Source organism: Rattus norvegicus, chromosome 17 (genome assembly GCF_036323735.1).
Source record: "Rattus norvegicus strain BN/NHsdMcwi chromosome 17, GRCr8, whole genome shotgun sequence".
NCBI lineage: Eukaryota > Metazoa > Chordata > Mammalia > Rodentia > Muridae > Rattus > Rattus norvegicus.
The window spans coordinates 39,343,249-39,357,079 of NC_086035.1; the positions used below are offsets into that span (position 1 = coordinate 39,343,249).

Below are 13,831 nucleotides of genomic sequence, written 5' to 3' on the forward strand. Positions count from 1 at the left end.
CCAAAAGATGCCTCAACATATAAAAGAGACACGTGCTCCACTATGTTCATCGCAGCATTATTTATAATAGCCAGAAAATGGAAAGAACCCAGATGCCCTTCAACAGAGGAATGGATACAGAAAATGTGGTACATCTACACAATGGAATACTACTCAGCTATCAAAAACAACGAGTTTATGAAATTCGTAGGCAAATGGTTGGAACTGGAAAATATCATCCTGAGTGAACTAACCCAATCACAGAAAGACATACATGGTATGCACTCATTGATAAGTGGCTATTAGCCCAAATGCTTGAATTACCCTAGATCCCTAGAACAAACGAAACTCAAGACGGATGATCAAAATGTGAATGCTTCACTCCTTCTTTAAATGAGGAAAAAGAATACCCTTGGCAGGGAAGGGAGAGGCAAAGATCAAAACAGAGACTGAAGGAACACCCATTCAGAGCCTGTCCCACATTTGGCCCATACATATACAGCCACCCAATTGGACTAGATGGATGAAGCAAAGAAGTGCAGACCGACAGGAGCCGGATGTAGATCGCTCCTGAGAGACACAGCCAGAATACAGCAAATACAGAGGCGAATGCCAGCAGCAAACCACTGAACTGAGAATAGGTCCCCTATTGAAGGAATCAGAGAAAGAACTGGAAGAGCTTGAAGGGGCTCGAGACCCCAAAAGTACAACAATGCCAAGCAACCAGAGCTTCCAGGGACTAAGCCACTACCTAAAGACTATACATGGACTGACCCTGGACTCTGACCCCATAGGTAGCAATGAATATCCTAGTAAGAGCACCAATGGAAGGGGAAGCCCTGGGTCCTGCTAAGACTGAACCCCCAGTGAACTAGTCTATGGGGGGAGGGCGGCAATGGTGGGAGGGTTGGGAGGGGAACACCCATAAGGAAGGGGAGGGGGGAGGGGGATGTTTGCCCGGAAACCGGGAAAGGGAATAACACTCGAAATGTATATAAGAAATACTCAAGTTAATAAAAAAAAAAATAAAAAAAAAAAAAAAATTCCAATACCTATTCATGATAAAATATTGGAAAGACTGGATATACAAGGGACATACCTAAACATAAAAAGGCAATTTATAACAATCCCATAACCAACACTAAATTAAATGGAAAGAAACAAAGCAATTACACTAAAATCAGGAATAAACTGTCCACTTTCTGTATGTCAATTCATTACTGTAATTGAAGTTCTTACTAGAGAAATAAGACAATTAATGGAGCTTCAAATTGGAAAGAAAGAAGTCAAGATATCATTATTTCCAGATGATGATAGTATATCTAAGTAATCCCAAAAGTTCTAACCAGGAACTTTCACAGCTGATAAACACCTTCAACAAAGTGGCTGGATACAAGATTAACTCGAAAAAACTGTAGCTTTCTTCTACACTAATGGCAAAAGGAATTAGGGAAACAATACTCCCCACAATAGCCACAAATAATATACAATATTTTGGGGTAATTCTAATTAAACAAGAGACAGGCCTATATGACAAGAACTTCAAGTCTTTGAAGAAAGAAATTGAAGCTATCAGGATCTTGAATGATCTCCTATGCTCCTGGATTAGTAGAATTAACATAGTAAAACTGGTCATCTTACCAAAAGCAACCTACAGATTAAACACAATTCCCATTAACATTTCAACACAATTCTTTATAGAGATTGAAAAAACCCTCAATTTCATGTAGAAAAACTAAAAATCCCAGTATAGCTAAAACTATCCTTCGCAGTAAAAGAACTTCCAGAGATACCACCTCCCCTGATTTTAAGATCTACTACAAAGTTATAGTAATTAAAAGAATGTGGTATTGACATAAAAATTATGGACTGATCAGTTGTTATCTTATCAAAGACCCAGATGTAAATCTACATACCTATAAAACACCTAATTTTTGATAAAGAAGCCAAATTTTTCAATGGAAAAAAGAGCATCTTCAGCAAAGATGTATGTCAGTATGCAGAAGAATGCAAATTGATCCATATCTATCACCCTACACAAAGGCCAAATACAAATGGATCAGAGACCTCAAAAAAAAATAGATCCAATGACCACGATAGAAGAGAAATCAGGGAATAGGCTTGAATACATTGCCACAGAAGACAAGTTTCTGAATGGAATGCCATTAGTGCAGGTACTAGCACCAATATTCGATAAGTGGGACCTTGTGAAACAGAAAATCATCTGCAAGGCAAAACAAACGAACGAACAAAAAACCCCAAAAACAAAACTGTCAATAGAATAAAAAGGTACCCTATGCAATGTGATGTTCAGCAAGTCTATACCTCGTAGAGGACTATTTTCTAAAATATACAAAGAACTCAAGAAACTTGATGTCAACAAACCAAATGATCTAATTAGAAAATTGTAACAGATCTAAACAGAGAATTCTCCACAGAGAACTTTTAAACGGTTGAGAAGCAATTGAAGACCTGTTCAACATTCTTAGTCATCAAGAAAATGCAAATAAAAACCACTCTGAGATTCTATCTTTCACTTGCCAGAATGGCTAAGATCAAGAATTCAAGTGACAACATATGCTGGTGAGAATGTGGACAATGTGTTTGTTGATGATGAGAATACAAACTTGTACAGCTACTTTGGAAATCAATATGGCAGTTTTTCAGAAAATTGGAATCGTCTCTATCTCAAGACTTACTTATGCCTCTCCTGGGCATATACCCTAAAGAAGTTCCATCCTACCACAAAGACTCTTCCTCAACTATGGTAATAATAGCTTTATTTTTTAATCACCAGAAACTGGAAATAACCTAGATCTTCTCAACCAAAGAACAGATTTTAAAAATAGATTATATTTGCAAAATGGATTATGCTTCTGCTAAAAAATAATAACATAATAAAATTTAAAGGCAAAATAATGGAACTACAAAAGATTATCCTGAATGAGGTAACACAGAAATACAAACATAGCATGAACTCATTTATAAGTTGACATGATCTATAAAGTAAAGTATAACTATGCTAAAATCTATAGATCCAGAGAGGCTAAATAGGAAGGAGGGCACAGAGGAAATGCATGGATGTCCCAGAAAGGGGGAATAAAAATATATATTATAGGTGAACTGATGTGAATAGGGATGGGAACAGGAGGGATCCAGTAAAGAGAGGTTGGAGGAAGAGGTAACTGAGAAACAGCTGGAATTGAAGAGTAAGTTAGGGGTAAACCTACCCTTCACAAAAATATTACCCCAGAATTGCTACTGTCTAAAGGAAATGCAGAGACAACGAGTGGAGCAGAGACTAAAGGAAAGGCCATTCAGAAACTGCTCCACTTATGGATCCATTTCATCTGCAGACACCAAAACCAGGCACTATTGCTGATGTGAAGAAGCACTTGCTGACAGGAGCTTGGTATCCTTGTCTCCTGAGAGACTCTGCCAGACCCTGACCAATACAGATGTGAATGCTCGCAGCCAAACCATTGCACTGAGCATGGGGACACTGGTGGTGGAATTAGGGGAAGGAATAAAGGAGCTGATGGAATTTGCAACCACATAGGAAGAACAACAACATCAACCAACAAAACCCCTCAGAGCTCCCAGGGACTGAACTACCAACCAAAGAGTACACATGGAGGGACCCATGGCTCTAGCTGCATATGTAGCCGAGGATGGCCTTATCTGGCATCAATGGGAAGGAGGCCCTTGGTCCCGTGGAGGCTCAATGTGTAGGAGAATGCTAGGTCGCTGAGGCAGGAGTGGGTGGGTGGGTGAGGGAGAACTCTCCAAGTACCAGGGAGAAGATGATGGGATAGGAAGTTTGTGGAGGGGAACCAGGTAGGGTGATAATAACTGAAATGTAAATAATACAAAAAATGTTTATAATAAAAAGAAATCTAGTGCAATGGAAATCTCAGAAATCTATTACGGTGGTCATAGCTGAAAGTCCTAGTACTGCAAGGAAGAAGCAGAGTTCAGAGTCTGAACCAGACATTTTCTTTAACTAGACAAGACATCTAGTGGAAGGTTTGGTACCAACCCAGCCACAAAACCTGCAATTTGTCCTGCCAGCATGAAGTGCTGGGGTAAAGATGGCCCATAAATTCTAAGAGTGGCTAAGCAATGACTGCTCTAGCTTTAGACAGTGAAGGATCTCATCCCTGACACTGCCCAGAGGATTAGAAGCCAGAGGCCACATTGTCTGGAGACCTAGTATACTGTTAAACAAAAATGGCAAATAAAGAATTCCCCAATAACATAGTCTATCTAACTATATTGCAATAAAATTTAAAATCAGTAGCAAAACATAAAAAAATTAAAAAATAAAAACTCTTATATAAGCATACTGAACGGGTCAAGGAATTAATCAATAAAAAATTCTGGATACTAAGTAAAATGGAAAAAAACCTATAAAACCTTTGAGGCACATTAGAAGCAGCCTTATGAGAAAAATTTATAGTTTGAAGTGCCTACAAAAAATAAAGAAAGAGCAGAAATAAATGACTAAATGCTTCAACATAAAATTTAGGAAGAAACCAATTCCTTATTCAGTTGATACTAAGAAATTTTAAAAGTATTAATGAAAGCAAAACAACAACAGCAAACATAACAAAGACTCCATGAATCTCAGAGCTTTTCTATTAGAATATATACAAATTTGACAGCACTTGACCAAACCCATCCAATCAAAATAGAAAAATTTTCATAAGAAACACACAAAGGGGGAAGGGAAGGAGAGAGAGAGAGAGAGAGAGAGAGAGAGAGAGAGAGAGAGAGAGAGAGAGAGAGAGTAATATAACCAGAATAGAAAAAACTCATTATACTAGAAACCAAAAAAGTTTAGAATATTATAATCTTATTTAAAATCTTGAACTTTAAGCTGGAGAATATAATAGGATGGAAGAATTTCTTGATTCAGCCAAACCACCAAAATTAAGCCAAGAAAATATCAAAACCTGAAGAGACACATAAATAATGAGGAGATTAAAATAAAATAGTAATAACAAGCCTTCCAAATAGAAAAGTGTTCAGGGATAGATAGATTCTTAGCAGAACTCTGACAGACTTTCAAAGATCTACAGTCAATCCCTCTTAAACTATAGAAGAAAGGAAGAGAATGAGGATGAGGAGGAAAAAAAATAAGAAGAAGAAGAGAAGGAAAAGATGGAGGGATTGAGGAGAAAGAGGACTACGGAGAAACAAAGAAAATAAGCAGAAGGAGTACTTTTATGAAGTAAAACTCCTTTTATGAAGCAAGAGAATGCTGGCCCACGAATCAGATACAGAGAACATTAAAAGAAAAGGAGATATCAATATTTCTAGTGAGCATAAATACAATAATTCTCCTGGCAAACCAATACAAACATATATCAAGATGTTCAAAGTCCTTAGTAATCAGGAAAATACAAATGAATACCACCAAAATACCTCCTCACACTTGTCAGAATGATTAAGATCAGAAACTGAGGTGACGGGACATGTTGAAGAGCATATGGAGGAAGAGGAACACTTCTCCATTGCTGATGGGATGGCAAACTGGTACAACCACTCTGGAAATCAGCCTGGAGGATCTTAGAAAATTGAAAATAGATCTACCTGAAGACCCAGCTATACCACTCTTGGACATATACCCAAAGATGTACCAGTATGCCTCAGATGCATGTGCTCCCCTATGTTAATCATGATCTTATTTGTGAAAGACAGAAGCTAGAAAGAACCCAGATGTCCTAGAATGGAAGAATGGATATAGAAAATGTGGTTCATTTACACAATGGAATACTATTCAGCTATTAAGAACTAGGGCACCATGAGTTTTGTAGGCAAATGGATGGAACTAGAAAGTATCATTCTGAGTGAGGTAACTCAGACCCCAAAATACATGCATGGTATATACTCACTAATAAATGGACATTAGTTCAAAATGTACAGAACACCAGAATACAATCCACAGAACTCAAGAAAGCTAACAAGCAGAAGGGTCCAAGTCAGGATGCCCCAATCCCACTCGGGAAGGAGAAGAAAACAACAGGGTCACAGAGGGAGGGAGGGAACTGGGAGTGAGAAGGGACAAGGAAAGGACATAATCAGGTACTGGGGGCACATGAGTGAAGTCTTCAGAGCCAGCAGAAAGAATGGAAAAAGGCAACCTGGGGAGGCAGGAGGTAGGGGCCCCTCTAGAATGTACCAGAGATCTGGTAGGTGAGAGAACCTACCAGGACTCAAAGGGACCTTAGATGAAATGGCCTACAGTGAGCAGATGGAATTTGTAGAGTCCACCTCTAGTAGAAAGACATGGCATCAAGTGGAGGAGTAGTGCTACCATTCCACAGTCAAAAACTCTGACCCTGTCTGAAAGAACTTCAGAGACAAAAATTGAGAAGAGACTGAGGGACAGGAGGCACAGTGACTGGCCCAAATTGTGATGTAGCTTAAGGGTAGACTCCAAGGCCTGAGACTATTACTGATCCTATGCTGTGCTTACAAACAGGAGCCTAGTAAGGCTGCTCTCTGAGAGGCTTAACAAGCAGCTGAAAGAATCAGATGCAGATATTTACATCCAACCAATGAACAGAAGCTGGTGACCCCTGTAGTTGAATTAGGGAAAAGCTGAAAGAAGCTGAAAAGAAGAGTGACCTCATAGGAAGAGTAACAGTCTTAATAAGCCTGGTCCCCCGAGATCTCTTAGACACTAAGCCACGAGGCATCATAAACTAGCTAATATGAAGCTTTGAATACGTATAGCAGAGGACTACCTGTTCTGACCTCAGTGAAAAAAGATCCTCCTAACCCTCAAGAGACTTGAGGCCACAGGGAGTGAGGAGGCCTGGTCTATTCGGGTGGGGTTGGGACATCCTCTTGGAAACAGAGGAAGAGGAATGGAATGAGGAAATGAGAAACTGTCTAGAGGGAGGACCTGGAGGGGGATAAAAATATTAAAGATAATTAATAAAAGAAAATAAAAGATTATCTACCCATGGCTGAGTTTCTTTACACCAGAGATGCAGCAATGGCTACACTTTAACAAGTCAACAAATGTAATAAACCGCATGAATGGACTTAAAAACAAAAGGATATGAACATCTCAATAGATGTCAAGAAATTCTTTAATAAATTCAACACTCCTTTATGATAAAAGTTTTAGATAGACTTGGACTGGAAAGAACATATTTCCACATAATATAAGCTATTTATGAGATGCCCACCACCTGCATACTTCTAACCAGAGAAAAATTTCAAACAATCCCATTGAAGTCAGAAATGAGGCAGGACTGTCTTTGATCCTCACTCCTTTTCATTATTGCACCCAAAGCACTAGATATAGCAATAAGATGAGATGGAAAAATTAACAAGATACTAAGGAAAAAAATAGACCCAATTATCCCTATTTGCATAAAGGGTTCCCAAAATTGTACCAAAAATCTAGAAACAATAAAGAATTTCAGTAATCTGGAGAGATTTAAAATCAGCTTTCACCAATCAGTAATCTTACTAAGTATCAGCGAGCAACATACAGAGAAAGAGATCCTGAGCACATTCTAGTTGACGATATCATCAAAGAAAATACGATATCAAGGAATCATCAAAGAGGTGAAGGACCTCTACAATAAAAGCACTAAACCTTTGAATAAAGAAAGTAGACTTTAGAAAATGCAAGGGGAATTCCATGCTTATTGATCAGTCAAATTAATATTGTGAAAATGAGCAATCTACTAGAAACTATTTGCAAATCAGTGCAATTACAGTCAACCACCACCCATCTCCTTCTTCACTGAAATTACAAAGTAGAAAAACCTATCCTAAAATTTACATTGAACCATAAAATTCCAGGATAGCAAAAATATTTCTGAGAAAAAATAAAAAAACAAACAAGCAAAAAACAAAATAAACCAGATCTATTCATAAATCAGTGTTCAGTGTGGAAAGTGCTACAAAAAATAAAAATAAGTCTAACATATGATCCAGGTATATAACCTCCTGGCTTGCAACCAAAGGGCATGGCATTCTTCTCTACATATGCTCGCTCACCCAAGTTCATTGTTACTCTATGCATGATAGCTAGGAAACGCCCTTCAACTTATGAATAGATAATAAAAATCTAATACGTCTAAACTATGGAAACTATTCAACTGTAAAGAAAAATGAAATCACGAACTTTTCAGGCAAATAGATGGAACCCAAATAGATTGTATTGAGTGACAGTGTAACCCAGGCCCAAAAACAAACATCCCATAGTCTCCTTTATTGACGGATCATACCTACAAAGTTTTGGAGGTGAGTACAAATCCTGGAATACCTGTAGAAAGCAAGAAATTAAAATGAATAATTATATAATTATATTGTAATCTCAAAAAAAGATCAACACACATCATAATGTGACATATAAAAATAAAAATAAAATTTTTAAACTAATTAACATAATGTCCTAGTATTAAAGCATATTCACATATAAAATTCAATTCGATGTTTAAAATATCTTCTTAAGGAAAGATGAGATTGTAATATTAAAGAATAAAAGAAAAGTTGGTGAAGAGAGCACTGCTAAATTCTTTGTCTTATAAGAGTTAAGAATTTATATTATATTTGATATGTGTAAATATTTAGTTTCATATTAAACTGATAGTCAACTAGAGAGGTTTCCTGAAAATAGTAGAATTAAAATGCATGGCTAAACTATCTGACAATTTTGGTAGAAATAAAAGAAGGTTGAAGAGAGATGGAATATCAACAGAGAGACCTATAACTGGACAGTGTGAAGAGAGCGAGAGACGCAGCCTTAAATGGGATGTCTCTAGCAAATCCTCCCCTTAGAGCTTGAAGAGCTATACAGATTAGAATCCAGAAAGACCGGAGGAGATAGAAGTGATAGATGACTCTAAGGAAACACTGTCATCCACACAGAACAGGACAGATGTGCACATTAACTCAAGGACTTGGATGGCATGCCTAAGACCTGGACAGGTTCAAACCAGATGGAGTCCTAGTGTTGAGAGGGTGAAGGAAGCACAAGTTCTCCCCTGTCGCGCGCCCAATGTCCCGCCAGCAAGAACGACGCGTGGCAACAGGATTCTTCTGCGAGCAAGCCTTTACTGTGTTACAGCTCTTCTTAGTGTTACAGCTCTTCTCAGTGTTACAGCTCTCTTGAACAGGGACTCCGAGCAGCAAAATCGCTGGGCTTATATAGACAACAGTATGCTAATTATCTCTCAGGGATTGGTGGGGCTTGGATCACCCCACCACTTGTCCTCCAGGGATTGGCGGAGAATGAATCACCTCATTAGCATATTAACGGTCAACTAACACCTGGTGCATAAACCGCACATGTGCAGTACCGCTGTTCACCACTAGAGGGAGCCCTAGCAAGGGGACAAGCCTGCACATGCGCAGTAAGTCGTTTATATCCAGACAAGGCTGGATGTCGGTGCCATCTTTGTTTCGCCGCGCCGCTCTCTACACTCCCCCTAACCTAAAAGCTATTTTTAATTGATATCTTCTGGAAAAGAAAGGCCCGATGCCCAGAAACAGTTGGCCAACACAAAAAAATTAAAGTCCAAGTTCATTTCTTTGATTTTTGTTTGTGAGAATTTTGTTGAACACTATTTGCTTTATTTGTTTGCTTCTTTGTTTTACCAGTTTCTTGTGAGTTGGTCTTAATTTTTTATTTTTTTATTTATTTATTTTTTTTTTTTTGCGAGAGATGGGGCATGAAGTTTGGTAAGTTAGGAGATCGAGAAAATCAGAGAGGAATTTGAGGAGCAGAAAAACCATGATTAAAATACATTGTCTAAAATAAATAAAGACATTTGAAAAGAAAAAGGGGATTGGGGGAAGACTAGGAGAAGGGGGAAGGGGAAGAGAGAAAATGGAAAGACACATGTTGGGCAGGCAGAGAGATAAAGGGAAGGATGAAGCCGGAGAATATTTTAAAGAGTCTGTAGCTACTAACCAGTTTACTCATTATCTTCTGACCAAAATCCAACCATGACAGAACTATTGAACATTTTGTTCTACATACTTTACCAAACCAGGAGTCTGTTACTAACCTTTATGTTACATGAGAAAAATGAGTGTGGAAATAGTTGGCTCAAGTGTTCTGCTGAAACCATGCTCAAAATGAACATGATGCATGACAAAGTATCATGTGTGTACATCATTCTACATTTCAAACACACACACACACAAACACACACACACACAGAGAGAGAGAGAGAGAGAGAGAGAGACAGAGACAGAGACAGAGACAGAGACAGAGGCGGAGATAGAGACAGAGGCAACAGAGAGACAGAGAGATACACATGGCAATAAAAGCTAAAATGTTTTCTTATGCTTCTGGGAAAAGACACTCAGCCTGCATAGACTAGATTGACAAATTTCATAACTGAATTATGGAGACATAACAATCACTGGTGAGATGTGCATCTTGCAACACAGTTTAAAGTATGGTTTCTTTCTTTGCCATTCTCCCTGTACTAGAGTTTATTTTTACTAAATGCAAAACCATTATGCAATAAAAGGGCTAAAATATATCAAGCATATCCTTGACTAAACTGGGGTAAACCTTCCTGTCTTTACAAAATAAAACTGTAATTAGAAGTAAAAAGCATCTTCTAATTCAAGATATTTTAAAAGTTGATATTTGATTTTGCTGTAATTCACAAACAAAACTTGTTTAAGAGTATTAATGAAATTATTAGCTTGGTAATACATTCAGAGGAAATAAGAGTAAATATTGACACCAGTGTTTTAAACCCTCAATCACATAATCTTCATGGTTTTGTTATGGAAAATACCAACAAACGCCCACTTATACAACATTCAAAGGGACATTTAGGATCTTAACTAGAAGACTGGAAGGATGTCTGAGTGGTTAATACCTACTTGCTGCTTTGTCAAAGGACCCTGGTACCATTTCAAGCACCATTGTTGAGGTGCTCACAACACCAGGAACTCTAGCTAATGGGGAACTAATGCTCTCTTCTGGCATCTACATCACACACACACACACACACACACACACACACACACACACACACACACACACACAAAAGGAGGTGGAGAGAAGAGTATAATTATATACAAACTGTGAATTGTACAAGGCTTGAATATATAAATTTTTCTGTTTTTTTCTTTCATTGGATTTTTTATTTACATTTTAAATGTTATCCCCTTTCCCAGTTTTCCCCCCAGAAACCTGCTATCCCATCCCCCCTCCCTGATTATATGAGGGTACTCTTTTACCTACACACCCGCCCATTCCCTCTCACCTCCCTGCCCTGACATTACCTGAAAGAAAAGCAACAACAAACAAACAAACAAAAACCAGGACTGTTAGCTTAATATCTCATAGGAGTCCAAGTGAGGCAGGCCAACATTGGTGGTCCCCCATACAGATTATCAATCTGTCACAGATTTCTCTCTTATTTACCCCTTATTAGATCCTTAACTGGTTATATATGGTCCATCCATATTAGGAAGGTCAATATATTTTGTTCAGAGTGCAAATTCAGTTCTTGATTTTGTTCAAAATGCCTCACAGATAAAAACAGAAAGACTTCCAGCAAATATCTGGGCATCTAGTTTTTCCAATCCACTTTACATATGAAATAATTTCTTTCTAATACAGTAACATCTAGAAAATTGCCAATTGTAAGTTTAGGTGTTTTATATTTTATTTGGATATTTGGTTTGTAATGTGCTTATATCCTGGATTTAATAGAAACTCTGAATGAGCAATTTTGTTTCCCACTTTTCAGACCAGATGTTTGGCAACACACAGACAGGGTAGAATGTAAATGGTTTCCAAATAAAAATTTGCTAGGATTTTAAACTCTTCAGAGAAAGCTATTTAAAAACAAGAAGAGTAAAAACCATCTTCTGGAGAGTAGCCTCTTGCCCTTTCACTCAGAATTTTCTTATTTTACACTTGATCTGTAGACAGGTTCAATCAATGTTAACCGGATAGAAATAAATACCAGTCATAAGGTAGCTGCCAACAAAAATACATAGTCTGTGGGTTTTACAACACGAAGAATTATTTAATCCAAAATGAATACTGGATATATTATTCACAAGAGTGTCTTAAAATATGAACACTGAGAGTTTTCATTAAAAATCAAAAATTAGAAATGATCAAGTAGTTCTTTATGAATTTCCAGTGGGGTGATTTTTCATAAAATAATGCTTATAAGAATCTTTCTTCTGCCCCCTTCTTTCCTTTCTTCCTTTTCCCCTTGCTTCTTTCCTTCCTTCCTTTTTTCTGTAGCATACTGATAGAAGATGGAAATGACAGGAAAGGCAGAGAAGCCCTGAGACATTTCAGCACCACATTGGCATCATGCTTCAAGCCCTGTACTCAATACATTGATATATTATGGACACTTAGTATAGACTCAGTATTAAGCAATATTTTTAAAACAAAACATTGAAGTTGGATGTTTCCAATCTACTTGATTAATTATCTTTCTACCGTGTACTGATAAAGAGGAGCCAGGTTTGTGGTGAGTGAATGCTCCATCTCAGTCCCCAGATCCACGCAGTGATGACTCAGCTCACCACATGTCAGTGGGGAAGAAGAAAATAAAGCTGGAAATGAAAGAAAATGGGCTTTCAAATTGTATTTATCTTCTCATTGTTTTATTTGGGGGGGGGCAAAGAACATCATTTAAGCCAATAAGGTATGTCATCCTGCCAAAGGTGTTTGAGAACATACCATACTGATATCAATTGGAGGAGAAGGGATATCATATGCAGAGGAAGCCATTTTGAACTGAAAAAAAAAACCACCACAAAGGGAATAGAGGCCCCTAACTGTAATAAAATGGAGGAAGAATAGAAGCTGAGCTGTCCCAGAAAGAGGTTGTTTTCTAGAATACTAATGAACAATAGCTTTTAGATCGAATAGAATGGAAAATACTAAATGAAATAAAGCACTGACTCATCTTGCCTTTGCTGTCATGACACTTTTGCCAGGCCCCCTCCCCAACCTACTCTTAAAAGATCCTTTCCACACAATTGGTAGGAAGATGAAAACCCTAGAAAGAACATGCCCTTCCTCTGTGCAAGTATTTCCAGGTAGTTCTCATCATTAGAAGCAGTGACATGGTCCATCTTTACTGCTTCGACTCTATCCCTTGCCTCTTACCTCGACTCTCCAATAAAATCATTTCGGTATAATCATCACTGTGCAATGATCACTTTGTGATGGCCACTGAATAATGGCCACTGTGTGATGGTCATTGTTTGATGACAATGTGGCATAAATATTGTGTGGTGGTCACTGTGAGATGATCTTTCCTTTTATTTTTGATATTCTTACGACTTCATTTGAAAAACTATATTTAAAAATATCCTTCAAAATCCAATTTAAAAACATTTTTCTAGACAAATTTGGTGCCCAGAGACTTGAGCCTGCTTAGTGTAAGACAATGAGAGAACATAACTGGTTTATGGTACAGCTCATAGATCCATACAGCTTCAGTATTACACCATCACAGAATAAATAGATACTAAGCTTTATTTATGTGAAGAGTTCAGTTTTAAGATGTCCACATATAAGGAAACAGTAGCACATAAGGAGGGAAAAAAGGAGGGAGAGAGAAAAAAAGAAGTTAGGAAGAAAAGAAGGAAGAAGAAGAAGGAAGAAATAATGGGAAAAGAAAGCTGTATTTATGTGTGAAGAAAAAAAGATAGACGTATAGATAGATACGTAGATAGAATGACAGACAGGAAGATAGGCAGACAGACAGTCAACCCAATAGATATCTGGGTTTTCAGTAAGATTGCATTGTAATAGGTGCAAAAATGAATCATTATGTAACACATAATAATGAATGAGAATAAACTCTCAATTTTGTAA

General features: G+C 37.7%; 1 long non-coding RNA gene across 2 annotated transcripts in view; it reads right to left on the reverse strand.

Annotated features, from left to right (window-relative positions):
- The window catches only part of LOC102547708 (uncharacterized), a 31,237-nt gene extending 22,092 nt beyond the window's left edge, over nucleotides 1-9,145 (reverse strand). For both annotated transcript variants that reach the window (XR_596777.4, XR_005495570.2), the window contains exons 1-2: nucleotides 8,930-9,145; nucleotides 8,235-8,272 (exon numbers count right to left, since the gene is read on the reverse strand). This is a non-coding gene — a long non-coding RNA (uncharacterized LOC102547708). The remainder of the gene's footprint in view (nucleotides 1-8,234; nucleotides 8,273-8,929) is intronic.
- Between the last annotated feature and the right edge of the window lie 4,686 nt (nucleotides 9,146-13,831).